Consider the following 7,071-nt stretch of genomic DNA (forward strand, 5'->3'; position numbering starts at 1 on the left):
TTTTGGGTCGAAAAGATAAATGAAAAAGGTAAGTTATCTGGTAACACCACTTACAGAATAATACTTTATTTTTGTATATATTATCTAACAAATGCTGATGAAAAACATTTAAATCTTTAGAAGATGCGTCCTACCCAGTACAAATATTTGGAAAATATAGACTTTCTTCTACAAAAGATTAGGGTGGTAGGGCAGGGCTTATCTGATTTGTTGGAGTGTACAAAAGAAATAGTAAAATACTAGAACCACGAACAATGGGTTGGACTTTTTTCATTTCCAACTAGACCTTATGAGGAAAATTTAGTTACTTTCTGTCATGTTAATGAAATAATTGACTGCTATACTCTGCCATATTAGGATTTATGATGTTGCAGAGGTCTTCCAGAAAGAATTATTTACCCTAAAATATAAGCTATTGTTGAATTGAAACCAAAGTGAGCAAGCCCCATTCTAATTACCCTAGTAATAAGTTTACATACACAGGGTAAAAGTATAAATATAAAAATTCTTAACGGGTTAACGATTTACCCAATAAAAAAATAAAAATATGTCCCCAAATCGTTAAGCCGTTAATTATAAAATCTCAATCCGTTCACCATCCATTACCCCAATAATCTGATACCAATAAGCCAATAAGCCATCAGTTCGGTTCGGTTAACGGTTTCGGTTCGGTTTTGAACATTCCTAGGTTAGACCATATGTGCCTTGCACACATTCTTTGTTCTGCCATAGGTAATAACTCCTTAACTGATAACAAAAGCCTCTGCAAAACAGTATATACAACATGAGAAATTAAAATGTCACGACCCCGGTTCGCCCTCAGTGAACCATCGTGACGGCACCTAGTCTCTACGACTAGGTAAGCCTAAAATGCGGAAAATAAACCAAATTTACGGAAGAAAACAATTTAAAACAGGAATAAAGTAATAAAATAGCGTTTAAAAGTGCCGCTCGACATACACAATATTAACTCTTAAAAACAAATACATTTTTCCCAAAACCCGGAAACACGTGAATCACAAGCTACGAATATAATAAAAATGATCTAACTCCGGAATGTCTACATCAACAGAAGGAAATAGAAGGGCTATCACTACAAGATAGAATGGAAAGGGACTCGTGGGTCTGCGAACGCGGCAGATATACCTCAAAGTCTCTGGAGCAGTCGTCTCGCCTCAAGGGTGATAGGATTGAGTCAAAGTACCTGAATCTGCACATGAAAAACATGCGCAGAAAGGGCATGAGTACACCACAATGGTACTCAGTAAGTGCCAAGTCTAACCTCAGTCGGGTAGTGACGAGGAAGGTCAGGGCCCTACTGAGGTTAAATAAAATATAAAGTTCGACAGTGTAGAACAGATCAGTATAAATAAGTACAACAGTAAAAGTAACACAAGATATAAAGGGCAACAACAATTATTACAGAGGCAAGGTAACACAGAAAGAAATATGGCTCAACACCTAAATAACAATCGGGGATCTCCCAGGATGTCGTCCTGTATCCCAATTATACATATCCAATGGATCTCCCGAGATCCCATCCCGTAGTCAAACTCATAGTGCGCGGGGAACTACCGGAATCCCGTTCCGTAGTCCCAAATGTAAATACCCAGTACTGGGGGAATCTACCAGGTGCAGTCCCGTAGTTCCATATAATTGTGCATGGGGATCTATCGGAATTCCACATCCGTAGTCCCAAATGTAATTACACAACAACATCAGGAAAATATTCAGAAATGTTAATTTCATATCAAGGCAAACAAGTAATTCTAGCCTAGCATGTTGCACGAAATTCAGGTAAAGAAGTTTGAGCAAATAAGGCAATTAAAACACTTAGACATGCTTTCCTAAGCTAACAACAGTCTTTAAATGCAGGTAATATAAACAGGAAAAGAAACATACTAGCAATTACTTAATGAAAATCGGATTTTTAACAATTAGCACAAGTACGCACTCGCCACCTCACGTACAAGGCGTTTCAATTAGCAGTAATATCAAATCCTAAGGGGAAGGTCCCCCCCCCCCACACAAGGTTAGGCAAGCCACTTACCTCGAACCAGCTCAAATCAATCTGAAATCACGCTCTTGCCACGAGTACTCGACTCCAAATGGCCCAAATCTATTCAATTCAATTGCATAATGTAAATAACACTTCAAGTAATTGATTCTACAAAGAAATTCTAAGCTAATACACGAAATTAGGTAAAATGACCAAAATATCCCTAGGGCCCACATCTGGGAATCGGGAAAAATTTATATTTCCAGAATTCTCACACTCTCGCGAGTTCAGTCATACCAAAAGTACCAAAATCGGACCTTAAATGGTCCCTCAAATCATCACTCAAAGATCTCCAATTAGACAAGCTCTAACCCCCAAATTACCACTGATTTTCCTTAATTTTTCATGCTTATAATGATAAAAATCACTCCAATAACGAGTTTAGGGACCAAAGACCTTACCCCAATGAATTCCTCTGAAAATACCTCTTGAAAAATGCTCCACAAGCTTCTTCCCGTTTTGAAAAGAGGTGAAAAATAACTAAATTTCGCGAAGGCAAGTATTTATATGTTTTTGCCCAATTAATCCACTTCTGCGGACCTGGGACCGCATCTGCGATCCCGCTTCTGCGAGGACATGGTCGCATCTGCGACCTTTCACTTAAAGACCAGCTTCCGCACCTGCGATTACCCATTCGCAGATGCGGTACCGCTTCTGCGGTAAGTCTCCCGCATCTGCAGACCCTGCTAATCCTCCCCAATTCCGCTTCTGCGATTGCTCTGCGGCTCCGCACCTGTGGGACCCAACCGCAGGTGCGGTTATGATAGATATCAGCAGCTTCAGCTCCTTCAAACCACTTCCAACCCTTCCGACAACCATCCGAAATCATTTCGAGGCCGCGGGGACCTCAACCAAAGGCACCAATAAGTCCAATACCCTTGTCCAAACTTATATCAATCCTTAAAACACCTAAAACAACATTGAAACGACGAATCAACCACGAATTCAAGCCTAAGAACTCCAAAACTCTAAAAGTATGCTTTCGATCAAAAAGTCTACCAACCCTCATCCGAATGACCTAAAATTTTGCACACACGTCACATTCAACAATATAGAGCTGCTCCAACTTCCGGAATTCCATTTCGACCCTCGGATCAAAATCTCACTATCGAACCAGAAACTTTAAAATTCGACCTTTCGGTATTTCAAGCCTAAATTAGCTACGGACCTCCAAAACACAATCCGAACATGCTCATAAACCCGAAATTACCCAACGGAGCTAACGAAACCTCTTCACACTGTTCCGACTATGGTCATATTTCCAATACTTAAGCTCTTATGTAGGGACTAAGTGTCCCAAATTTCTCCGAAACTCAAAACCAAGCATCCCGACAAATTAAAATAGCAGAAACAAACACGGAAAAAGTAGTTAATAGGGTATCGGGCATTAATTCTTAAGACGGTCGGCCGAGTCATCACATAAACTAGAAGATAGAATACCAACAACTAACAAGCATAAATAAATTGTTTACCTTTTGCATATCTGACATTACTGTTAAGTCATGACCTTCACCTAGTTGGAAATCTTCTATCAAGTGACCGAGGAACCATCTCCATGAATGTTTAGTTTCATGGTGTACAATAGCCCAAGCAATAGAAAACATTTGTTGGTTCCCATTTCTTCCCACAGCCACCAGTAATTCACCCTTGCAGCTTCCCTTTCTGAAACAACCATCTAAACTAGTGATGTTCCTACATCCTTCTAACCAACCTTTCTTGAGTGCATCAAAACAGACATAGAAGTACTGAAATAGGTTCTTACCAAGCTCAAATTCTCTGTCAATTTTCACAAAACGTCCCAGGATAGGTTTCCTTAATACTATTAGCATAGTCACACAATCTGGCAAACTCCAGCTTCTAATCCCCCATAAACTTTCTCAAAACAATCTGTTTGGATCTATAAGCTATTGTTCTACCAATATACGATCCCAACCTCTCTCTATCTAGTTCTTGAATTTCCCAGATTCTCATATAAGGAGCAGCAGTAAGTTCTTTTTTGAATTTATTGGTAATGTATTTTGAATTACACATCTTGTTGGTGTTCAGCGGTTGACATTTATGAACATGATGGTACTTTTTTATAATAAAGTCACCAGAATCTCTATCAACTGAAGCGTACAACTCCCAGTTGCATTTTTTTATTTACACTTCACATTTACCCTAACCTTCTCATTTGGTTTAAGCTTTAACTGAACTTTATACTCTATTGCATAATCATGCACTGCCTTCCTAAATTCTCCAACATTCTTAATATCATGCCCAACTCAAAAATTGCCATTTTATAGTCAGTGTCATATCTAACCTTTGTGCTCTTTCTTCTACTTAGAAGGTCAACACCAGGCTGAAAATCCACCTCTACCTCTTCTTCAGTATCATCACCGCCAGCATCAGAACTGTCAATGAACTACTCATCACCTCCTAATCTGCCAACATATTTTCCTTTTTTGTTAAATCCTATATCTTCAAAACCTATATCAATTCCAGCTTCTCATACAGGCACGCTAGCAGTTTTATGTTGTTCTTCCTTCTGGTAGCATTCTTTTTGGTTCTCCTCTCATTTCTAAAAGTCCTAGCCACTTCATCAACTTCACTATCATTCTCATCAAGAAGTTCATCAAGATCTGGCTCACTACTAGCTACCTCTTCTTCATCAGCCCCTTCTCCACCATTCAGATTCTCTACACTAGCAACTTCCTCTTTTACATTACCAGAAAAATCTTAGCAGCATCCCCTTCCTCACCAATAACAATCCTAAATTCTTCAAGTGGAAGCTCTTCAACAGGTTGTGGTCCATTTATACTGTCTGGACAATCTTCTATTTTTACCTTGGATGAATTATTAATTGTGTTGTTACTTTCTTCAACAACATTCGGCCCACATAGATATCCAATTGGGACCACATTATCAGGAATTATCTCAACAACATATGAAATGTATAAGTCTGAAATATCCTCTTTATAGTAACAAACAATATTATATAGTTGTTCATCATTTTTTACCAAGACAAATTCTTTGGAATTAGGATTAAAGACATAAAAGAAATCCCAGCAGTTGCATAACCCAACCCCCTTGTGTAATATTGAAGTTCAAACAAGGAGAAAATGATCTTTGTCAATAGAAAACTGATTTATTTCTATATTAGTAACATATTTCGCACCTGCAGATTCGGTAAATATTCCACCATGGTGAAAGCGGACAAGAATGTATTCGTCCACTGACATGATTTTAACCTAAAGTGAACAAAAAAAAAAGGCAACATGAGAGCACAGTAAGCAAGATTTGAAGAAAAGAAATGAAAAAACCTATTTTTGTATCTACAATTCCCAAAAGCACCATTACTAACACAAAAACCCTAATAAATAACTAAAATCTCAATAAAAGAGTAACTCCAGACATACCAATAAAGGAGTAACTTGAGACAACACTCTTGCTAATGGAGCAATCGATTTTGGAAGCGGAAGAAGATAGTCGGAGACGGGAGTGAGGTTAGTTTTTTTTACTGAGGGCTGTAAAGATTAAAGGTAATTATATGGGTTGGGCATTTTAATCTTGAACCCGGTTTGTTTGACTTGGATTTACCCGGTACACAAGGATGTTACGTGGACAATAATTCCACATGGAAGAAACTTATTCGTCGGCTATTACACGTTAGCAGTGCTTATATACACGTGCTTGACTTATAAAACCCCGTGCATTTTTTATGTCCAAGTGACACAGTAATAACCTTGTTATAGGGTTCAAATGGAACGAACTCAAGATTAAATGACATAGTAAAAAGTGAGGACAAGTTTAATGGCCTGCCGATGCATTATGCCTTAAAATATAACAACATGAAAAATGTCTCTATTTTATCTTGATTAAGTTTATAACATAATCATACCAATAATATAAAGCATGTCTGGCCAAACTGCCAAAAGTTATTTATTTTGAAAGTGCTTTTGAAAAAGTACTTTTGCAAAATAGCAATTTGTGTTTGGCTAATTCGTTTGAGTAATGCTTTTAGCTCATTGTATTTGACCAATATTTTAAAAAAACACTTTTAAGTAACAAATTACGAAAAGGACAATAAATGTTCAATTTGCGATTAGAATTATTTAAAAAAGAAAAATAAATTTAAATATTTATTATTAAAAAAATCAATTAAAATATAAAACGTAAGTAAAAATATTAAATTAAAAATTCCAATAATATACATATAAATAAGTCATTTCAAAGCAATAACATTTAGTGTTTGGTATTGCTTATTGTTTACATGATAATTTAAATCATCAAAATACATCATTTAATATAAATTTAAAATATACTCTTAGGAATAGGAGAAAGAGAACAAAAATATGATTGAAATAAAAAAGAGAAGAAATATATAGTAGGAATAAAAAGAAAAATGAGAAAGAAAAGAAAAATATTAAATTAATGAGTGATAATTTGAAATATATTAATTTATTATAAGATTATTTTTGTCTTGAATAAATTAATTTTTTGCTTCTGCTTGTTGGAAGAAACTAGAATTTGTAACTGCTGCTCAAAAGTACTTATTTTATTTTATTTTGGCCAAACACCATAAACTTTTTAAAAAAATATTTTTTTGACAAAAAAAATACTATTATTTTTGAGACTCCAAAGTCTCATTTGTTTGCACTTATTGGAGGTCTGAATCTTAATCATTCATATCTCAGACATTAAGTGCGTTCGTTTAAAGTCTGAATCTTAATTATTCAGATCTTAATCATTAAGTGTTTTTTTTACTTCACAACCACTTAATGGGTTTGAATAGGTCTATATGATTAAGATCTATAACAGAGACTTAATTTCATTAAGATGCTATCACATATTCATTATTAATTGCCGCCACCGCCTACCATTATCAACTACCACCATGCCACCACCACCACCACCACTCAACCACCGCCACCCCCCACCACCACCACCTCCACCACCACCACCACGCCACCATCATTCTCAATCATAGCCGCCACCATTATCGACCATAACCACCTACTATCCCCACCACT

Source organism: Nicotiana tabacum, chromosome 10, assembly GCF_000715075.1.
Source record: "Nicotiana tabacum cultivar K326 chromosome 10, ASM71507v2, whole genome shotgun sequence".
In the NCBI taxonomy this organism is placed as follows: Eukaryota; Viridiplantae; Streptophyta; class Magnoliopsida; order Solanales; family Solanaceae; genus Nicotiana; species Nicotiana tabacum.